The following is a 9,985-nucleotide window of genomic DNA, read 5'->3' on the forward strand; positions in this document are numbered from 1 at the left end:
AGTGTGTCACCAAATAGGAATGAAGGCGGGGTAAGTAATATATGTTAATTTTGTTCATTGATCTTTTACTTTGCCATCAATCCCATGTTACAACTCCAGGACTTAAACTACGCAACAAGAAATAGCAAAACAAACAAGTTTTGTATAATTGAAAATAATTTATTTCTCAAAATATGTGTGTGAAAGAATTCAATTAACTTGCAGCATGGCAAATGAATTCCTATTTCCTAAATGTTCTTTCAATTCCAATAGTTCCTAGAAATCCGAAGATGTTCCCATGAAAAATGCCCCTTCTTTGTTGAAGTTTCAAATATACAGAAAGATTTCCAAAGAAATCAAATACATGTAGTCGTTGAAATTTTTTAAGTTAATTTTACTTAATACCGATCAGTTATTCTAGTGTGTCATGCAAAAAATAAATCTTTTCAAGAACCCAGTTGGGAGATTGAATCCAAAAACACGCAGATTGGGACCTACCATGGGAAAGTTTTTTGTGGCATATTTAAGCATCGTTCCACTAAGTATTAATTGATTATTCTGGTCCAATACACATAAAATTCTCAAAAGACATGACGTTTCTCCCTGTGGCAGACCTGCCAACACTGACGAGTCCGTCTCAGTAAGGCAGTTGATTTTTTGCCATAAGATTGACCAGTTTTCAGTAAAGTGTAACAAAATATCAATAACTGCTATTGTAAAGCTGGAAACATAATTAAAAATGAAAAGTTTGTAAAGTATGCATAGACTTTATTTACCACTAGTACAGTTACACAAACTCTAGTTCCAAACCGTATGCAACTCAATGGCTTGTTGCTATCTCTCAACTTGACATAATTCTTGGAAATTCTTTTCTATTTCACATGATGAAGGATATCACATGTCTTGCCACGAGACATACTCAAATTGGCACATGATGTCCAATAAATGTAATTGTGTCCTTTCCAGCTTTTATTCACAAGAATATGAAAACTCATTTTTATTCTTCTGTGTTGATTATTAAATCTTTTCAATAGGCTTATTTTCCCTTTCATGTTAAACATGCATCGCTTTCTGGACGCCATTAAAAACATTCTATAATCAACAGTTTGATCATGCAGACACTTTGCATGAGCAAATAGGTACAGTTTAAAACATCTGCGGTGCTGTTGTACAGTTAGTCTGGTTCCCTGACTAATTTAGCTAATTCTAAGATGAAACCTGGATCCGAATAAAACACAGATGAACCAATTATCCTGATTTTTTGGCAACGATCATTTTTCTGTAGTTTTTGCTAGTATGCCCTAATTTGGTATTTTAAGAGCAATTTTCGTAAGACTTACAGCAAAATCGTAAGAGTTGGCAGGTCTGCTGTGGAATGCATTATTTCCCACCCCCAATGTGCCCCCATTTTATATTCTCGTCAGCTGTGCCCAAACTGCATACTAGCTAAAGGTTAGACTCAAGCCTCTTCAACATACATGGACTTCAATGAAACTGCCTGATCTACAGTGAGTGAAAGCACTAGCAACTGACTGACAAATAAACAGTGCCCATTTTTGTTATAACTAACAATGCCTAAAATGGGTGTGAATTTATGTTAACAGTTCAAATGTGGTCTCAAGCTACCATTCATGTGATAACTATTTCCCCCATCTTAAATACCACCTTATTTCCTTATTGGTAACTCATATATGCATGTAACACTGCTTACTAAATAACACATTTATTCCGAGTTGGGGGGGGGGGGGGCACATATGCTCTGTGATATGTTTCTTCATTCCTTCATTTAGTTTAATGATGGTACTTAATGCTTATATATACACGGTACATTAATACCATGTACTGACTCATTTAAGTTTTACTGGTGGGAATGGAGATCCTAGTTTGCTTGTCGAGAAAAAATCTACAGCATTCTGTAATCATTCTTGGGATTTAGGAAGCAATTCACTACAAGCAAAGCACGTAAAGCACAGCAAAAATAATTTTCTTATTTTGTAGTATTATGGCTGTATTGCTTGTTGTCAATAATGTAATATCTACCCCATCTTTTTCAATTTTCACTACCTAGGTATTACATTAATAGATTTGGAAAAATATTCACTACTTGTTCTGGCGACATTTTTTGAAAACTGGCAACAAAATGAGGTTGGAGATTTTTTGGTGACAACTCTTTAAAAGCCAGGACCATCCCTGACTAGTGATGTGACTAAACTTCTTCAAAATTTTACCGTCACATAGATTAGAACCAAATCTATGTTTCAAGAAATTTGCAGCTTCTCCAGTCTAACAGGAGCAGAACCTTTAATGCCCACTCACCCAAAACCACCCAACTGATATAAATTCTTTGCTTCTCAGGTCAAGCTCTGGCCTATGGAGTAGATAAACATCAGGTATGTGTGTTTATTATAGTTTTAAACCAAATATAGACTTTATACATAACCTTTAACAACTTCTACACCTAAAGCACATTTATTTCACATTTATAGTTTTCTGCAGAGTTTGTGTAATGTATATTTCATTTTCATCGAGTGTTTAATCTTTTTGACTGAGGGTCAAGTTGATAACATTAAGGGCCTTTTTTCTACATGGGCAAATCATGATTGCAAAATCATAAAATATAGTAAAATTAACTACAAAACACAAAGTGACTGTTTACATTCACAGGAAACTATATGAGCCACTGAGTGGACACACTGCTGTGAACTGAGAATAAATAAAGACCTTCCCAAACCAAAATGGATGCTTACCACAAGCTTGCAGCAAGCTTGCTGAAGTTCCACAAGCTAGTAAGGGCGCTTATACAAGCTTGCAAAAAGGAATTTTTCCAAGCCTGCAAGCTTGCAAAATCTAAACTTCAAGCATGCGCAAGCTTGAAAAAGGAATTTTTTCAAGTCTGCAAGCTTGCAAAATCTGAAGTTCAAGCTTGCAAAAAGAACTTTTTCCAAGTCTGCAAGATTGGAAAATCTAAAATTCAAGTTTGCAAAAGGAATTTTTCTCATTAAGTCTGCAAGATTGCAAAATCTAAAATTCTACATAAGCCTGCATGCAAGCTTGCAGTGTAATTTAATCAGTCATGAAAGCTGAAAGTTGGCAGCTAGCTATAGCTCATTCATGAGATCATGCAGTACCTGTTGAAATGTTGAATATATATTCTGACTATATATCATGTGCAGTAAGAAACGAGTCATCTTAAAATATTTTGTTTTTCATTCATAGCATCTAATAATGCACTCTAGTTAAATATATTCATATATATATTATCAATTCTTGCAAAAGTGCTAAACAGTTGTACTTAGCTGCTACATAAATAAAATGTTGTTGTTGCTGTAGGGTTTAATGCCATATTTCAGCACACAATAGGCTATACATGGCGGCCAGTATTAATGGTGGAGGAAGAACTCTGGAAAACCCCGGAAAGAACCAACAACCCACGAGAAGCTACTTGCATAAATAAAATGTATTATTCCAACATTTTTTTGTCTGAACTTAAATAGGAACATCATTAATATATATTTCAAATTAAACTGATTTCTTGTCCTTGTTTAATATAAATGTAATTTATTTCTACAAATATCTTTTTTCCAATTTAATGATATATCTTGTTTAAAATATCAGCCAGGTTTGATAAACAATTGAGCTTTTTGCATATAAAAGAAATTCTTTAAGTGATTGTACACTTATTTGGCTATTTTGTCAGTGAGTGACATGGATTATAATCATAAAATAACTACTGGTTGTCTTTAATCTGTTTATGTTCCTAAAAATACAAATATTTCAATCTACAGGTAAAACAGTTTTAAACTATACAAAAACTTGTTCTTACAAATACACATGGGGCCCCGAGTGACTTAGTGGTCTAAAGCGCTCTCCGTTACGGATCACTGCCATCTCACCTGTCTGCGTGGGTTCGTGTGTAGGATTCATCCAATGTGGGTATGTGAGAGAGCTTGCTAGTAGCTTCTCATGGGTCGGTGGTTCTTCACGGGGTTTTCCTCCACCATTAATACTGGCCGCCATGCATAGCCTATCGTGTGCTGAAAAATGGCGTTAAACCCCACAACAACAACAAATACACATAACCAGTATATTATCAAAGTCATCCCATACAATGTTTACTATATAATTCAGTCAATTTCCACAGTGTTAGGTCTTAGTATGATACAGCTCTTATCTTGTAAAAAATTAATAAATAAACCCAGACCAACAATGTTTTCAAGAGGTATGGCTACAAAATGATCTGAAAATTTCCCCGTATAAATGTGAATCAAACATGCATGAACCAATGTGGTTTCATCTATAACGGCACATTTTTCATCTTTTGTTAATTTATTTACAATTGCAAAGAATGAAGGAGTACATCTGCAGTCATTCATCAAGCAGCAGCACAGTGGATAAACTTTAACGTAGAACATATATGGAAGACTGAATAAAGAATTCCATTTAGTAAAATCCTGTAAAATTGATAGTAATTGCTGAGTGCAAAGTTATTTACAGACTAACTTAATAGAGCAAGATATTTGATATTGAGTACTTGTAAATGCTATTTACTGACCACATCATCAAATATAGTCTCAGTAACTCTTGTAATATTAACTTCTGGCATTGAGTTTATTAAAGACTTGTCGTATATTTGTTTCAATGACAATCTGCTGTCAGTTATTTACTTACTAAATAAAACTGTAAAAATATATACAATATTTGTTTTTCTTTGAGAGAGAGAGAGATGCATCCCATTCTGCCAACATTCTATAAAGAATTGAGCTTTGTGAATTTTGCTTGTTTAAAAAGAAATCAATTCAAAAAAATTAACCATAGAAGATGAAATGTGGTTTTACCGACTTAATTTGGTATTGAGCCATGAAAGACAGTTACTTCCCCTGTTTACAGTCAGCAGACTGGTTTACAAACTCTAAATATACACACAACATATTTGAGTTGCAAGAACACAAAACAACCATTGTAGCATTGCATAAAAAATTAAGCATAATTTTCAAAGTTGAACCGTCACAATTTAGCACGTTAATTCTGTAAATTTTATTGCCTGCTGAAGCAACATTTGTGCAGCAACCGATCCTATAACCCGAGAGATAATCTGAAGTCATGGAGTTGTCATGTTGGTGAGTAAACTCAAGAGTGTGTTGTATTTTGCCAGTTTTCGGGACTGTAGATTGGCGGTAGTGTTCTGCTTCACTTTTGCAATTTAAATATGTCAAAAAATGACTTTGTAATGTTGCTTCATCCAATGATTGACATGACAACTCTGAATATCATTATTATTTATTGCTGCGCTTGCCAAACTGCAGTAATTGACGCAGTGCTGTCAGTTATCAACAATAGGGTTATAAGATTATAAATGTTCATTTCCGTTATTCTTAGGGTCTTTCTTTCCTCTCGCATATCAGATTCGACAATTGTTTAGAGGATGTTACATTTAATTCTTTTCAGTCTCAAAGAAGATGGCAGTTATTTGATTTCAAAATTCCACAAGGTACCTAATCAGTTTCATAAGATTTTTGCTGTTGTTGTTTAAAGCTCTGAAGTGCCATTCGCTTGACATGTACCTTTCAAAATGGATGATAAAATTAAAATTTAGGAGCTCATTAACACATTAACTCCTGCCGACGAGTTTACGTGGCAGGATGTAGCAGAATACTTCTGAGCCCTGTAGCGTCATGGCCATGTAGGATACACTAAAGTGGGTGGTATTATAGAAAGGTAGACAGATGTAGCTCTACAATGATACCAAATAATCTGGAAGTTCTAGCTGCACGGAAAAATACTGAGAGGAAAACCTCATTTTTTGGACCCAATTTTTTTACACCCAAAATTTGCATATAGTCAGAATCCGATTTTGTGTCCGGATTTTAGACTTTTTGGTCTCAGATCTAAGGCAGACCGGTATGAACTACAAATAGACAGATGATCCTTTGCAAATAGTAGGATAAGATGGGCATTTGGAATAAAGAGTGATCTCGATACAAAAATAATGGGTCCTTTAAGGAACAAAAAAAAAAAAAAAAACTTTTACCCTTCTGCTCATGTGCGAGCCAAACAGACAATGAAAAACAATGTTTCTAACACAACTAGGCATTAGGTTATTTGAAAATCACCTGGAAGTTGATGTATTAGGATATATTCAGAAATAGCTTTCAAAATGTGATTCCTACTCAAATTTCAGGCGAAAACGACAAAAGCTTCCAGCGGTTAATGTGTTAATGGTTCCAATTTGATGACGTCACCAAATTTTAATATTCCTTGTGCATTTAATCACTTATGCATCTACGTTGCACATAAATTACAAATTTAGCCATTCCTTGACGATTTGTAAACAAATTAAAAAATCCTTGTTAACACATTAACCTCTGGAGCTTTTTGTCATTTTCGCCTTAAAATCCAGCAGGAAACACATTTTGAAAGCTATTTCTAAATAGACTCGAAAACACCAAATCCCCGGTGATGTTTCAATAACATATTGCCTAGTTGTGTTAGAAACATCGTTTTTCATTGGCTATTTGACTCGCGCATGAGCAGAAGGGTAAAAGTTGGAGTTCTTTTTTTTTTGCTGTGTTGTGATGTGATTTGGATTTTTAACGTAGCTTTAACAATTTTCCAGTCATATCGCTACAATGTCTGCAATGTGGCAGTTTATAGTGATGTCCAGCACTGGGGCATCATGCCGCAGATATGTAGCATGATGTCCCACCCTGTCACATTATCCTGACACTGGGCCGACCAGTCCTAACACTAACCTCTTAATGCTGAGCACCAAGTGAGGCAGCTGTTAGTACCATTTTTGTAAGTCTTTGGTATGACTCAGCCGGGTTTGAACCCACAACCTCCCACTTCTGAGGCGGACACTCTAACCGCAAGGCCACATCATATCTTTCTCCCAAACAATATCATGATGCTTTGACCTATTTTAAAATAATTTTGGTCCTCCAAAGTTCTCCTTTTGCTGCGATTTCAATTATTGCATGCAGTCTTCATTACAGCAAGCCAGCTACAATCTTCAATAAAAATAATACACACTTCATCAAAGGAAGTCATCACCAAACTTGAATAAAACCAAATGAACCTGACCAACTGTTGCATTTTTTTTGCTAAACGGAGCCATTATTTTTGTATGGAGACCACTCTTTATTCCAAATGACCATCTTTTCCTACTTTCTGCAAAGACTCATATGTCTGTCTGCAGTTCATACCGGTTTGCCTTAGATCTGAAAACAAAAAGTCTAAAATCCGGACACAAAATTGGATTCAGACCACGAGCGAATTTTGGGTAGAAAAAAATCAGGTCCAAAAATGAGTTTTTTTATCTGTATTTTTTCGTGCAACTAGAACTTCCAGATTATTTGGTATCATTGTAGAGTTACATCTGTCTACGTTTCTATAATACCACCCACTTTAGTGTATCATGCATGACCATGACACTACAGAGCTCGGCAGTAGGCTAATACCTCCTGCCCCGTTAAGTCATCGATAGGGGTTAAGTGTTAACACATCAACCCCTAAGGCAGACCGGCATGAACTGCAAACAAACAGATGGACCTTTGCAAAAAGTAGGATAAGATGGGCATTTAAAACAAAGAGTGGTCTTGATATGAAAATAATGGGTTTGTTAAGCCAAAAAAAAAAATCCACCTTTTACCATTCTGCTCATGTGTGAGCCAAATAGCCAATGAAAAATGATGTTTCTAATACATCTAGGCATTAGTTATTTGAAAATCACCTGGAAGTTTTATGTATTAGGATGTATTCAGAAATAGCTTTCAAAATGTGTTTCCTACTCGAATTTCAGGCGAAAACGACAAAAACCTCCAGGGATTAATGTGTTAAAGGATTATCTTGAATAACATTTACTGATATTTTTGGGACTTGATAAGTGATTTTGGAACTAAAAATGAAATGCTTTTGCCAAAGAGGTAAATATTCATTCTTTTTCTTCCTGGATACATAGTATATGTTGCTGTAATACATTTCAGTAGATGATACCCAAATCGCACCAGAAGCAGAGGAGGATGCAGAATTTTATTCTGAGGATTTTGTTTAGAAAAGGTTGTTCAGAGTAATTCAAATGGCAAACATTCTTGTTTTCACCTAATAGTTTATCATTTTGACAGATGAGAGAGGGAACCTAACCATTTGACACCAGCCTCCCCCAAATGGATTTCGTCATGGAAGTAAATTAGTAGAACATTTCTAAAGCCATACAGAACAAAAGCATAAAGAGTTTCCTCACATATATTCATATGCTCTTATATTTTTTATCTGATTAAATATTAAATGATTTGATGACTTCATTCTTTTCTTTCATTGTGACAGTAAAATCTCACGCTAATTAATGTTCACCATATATTATTTTCATTTTAATATTTAATATTACATACTTTTGGCACATCAAGGGCTAGAAAAATGTAGGTATGTGACCATGTATAAAATAATTTATGCCATATCAGTTCTTCCGATGCAGCCTGCTAGGTGAGCTTTGTTTGCAAGCTTGTGCATCTGCTTCTGGCTGTCTGTCAATTTCATACCGTGAGCAACCATGTTCCATGTGTACTATTAGAATGGTCAAATAATAGTACTCTCTACACATTTTCAATTACAGACTGCTGACAATCTGTTAATTACTGCACATACATAAAATCAAACTGCCTGTGTGTTCCAAATTTTTAACTACATTTGCCATACATGTGCATACTAAAGTTTCAGATTTATTCAAGTGGAACATCAACTTTGGGACTCTGCCATAAGCCTGACACATGACAGCATTATCCAGAAATATGCCCAATTATAATGTCATCAATATTTTAAAGATACCACACATTTTTCATGCTCTAACCCAACATTACTAAACTGATTGGGGAAGAGGAAATTAATTTTTAGTTTTTATCTCATACTGGCTAATGAATTATCAATGTAGGAATACATTATAAATCAAAATCTAATTAAAAGCGTCGCTACTTACATGTATTTAAGTTACTGCAAAAAGAAGGTGTAAGGTACAAATATCCCAAAGCACCCTGGTACGAAGGTCGATGGTTAAATGGTTAGGGGGCGTACACCTCTTATCACTGATCACGTTTTCTGGATGCAAGCCGGTTTCACAACACAATGACAACTAAACTTGGTGTAATTAGTCATAATAAAAATTTAATTTGATTGTCGCTATGATTTTTTTTAATTAAAAAAGTTAATAAAAAACCACCACTATTTGATGGTAATTTAATCTTTACAATCCCTCAAGACCAATCAGCATCCGCCATTTGCAACCGATTTTGGGTTATCTTCTGTTGTTTGAAATATGTTACTAAGAAAATAATATTGAAGGAAAAGCACTTGAAATACTTACTCTTATACGAAAGCTTTGGCCTCTTCAAAGTTCTCAAATCATGTCAAAAAGTCAACTCCACTTTTTCTAATTATGCCCGATCTCATCGTAAATCAAAACATAACAGTAACATGCTGAAGACGATCACGTGACAGAACAATTTTGTCCTCAAATGCTTGAGGTCACAAGGGAAGCAACTCAGCCAATGAAATGCTTACAGCTTGTGATGATATCACGGTACCAATTGTTGTTACATAGACCTCAATGGTGATGTTTTGTCACAACTGTCATAAAGAACAATGTTTGATTGTCAATTTGCCAAGGATAGAACCAAGTACTACATTGGATTTAAGAGATAACTCTGCTGGAAATAAACAGGGGTAAGAGTTATCTAGTCACACCAGATAAATTTTCCGTCATGTGTACCACATTTAAAAAAAAAAAACACAAAAAATGCAAAATGTGATCTCGATATGATTCAACATAATTTCACATGTTGCCAAGAGGCTCAACTTTTTTTTATAACCCTAACAGAAAGTACAACTCTTACATAATGCACCAATCACAGCTAGTTATGTTGTTTATTTCTGAGAACAATGTTCCTACACCTTAAGCTCCGCCCACCTGGGGTTGTACAATTCGTACCGTTATACCTGATGGATAATATATCAGTAT

General features: G+C 34.9%; 1 protein-coding gene across 5 annotated transcripts in view; it reads right to left on the reverse strand.

Moving 5' to 3' along the window:
• Window positions 1-9,488, reverse strand: part of LOC149807105 (uncharacterized) — a 118,686-nt gene extending 109,198 nt beyond the window's left edge. For 4 of the 5 annotated variants that reach the window (XM_089962041.1, XM_089962032.1, XM_089962048.1 and 1 more), the window contains exon 1: window positions 9,332-9,488. The gene's annotated coding sequence lies outside the window, so the exon portion shown is untranslated. Of the gene's footprint in view, window positions 1-8,947; window positions 9,076-9,331 lie in introns of those variants that run through there. The other variant, XM_089962014.1, reaches the window with a different exon arrangement.
• Between the last annotated feature and the right edge of the window lie 497 nt (window positions 9,489-9,985).

Source organism: Sinohyriopsis cumingii, chromosome 1, assembly GCF_028554795.1.
Source record: "Sinohyriopsis cumingii isolate HCF-2022 chromosome 1, ASM2855479v2, whole genome shotgun sequence".
NCBI classification, from domain to species: domain Eukaryota; kingdom Metazoa; phylum Mollusca; class Bivalvia; order Unionida; family Unionidae; genus Sinohyriopsis; species Sinohyriopsis cumingii.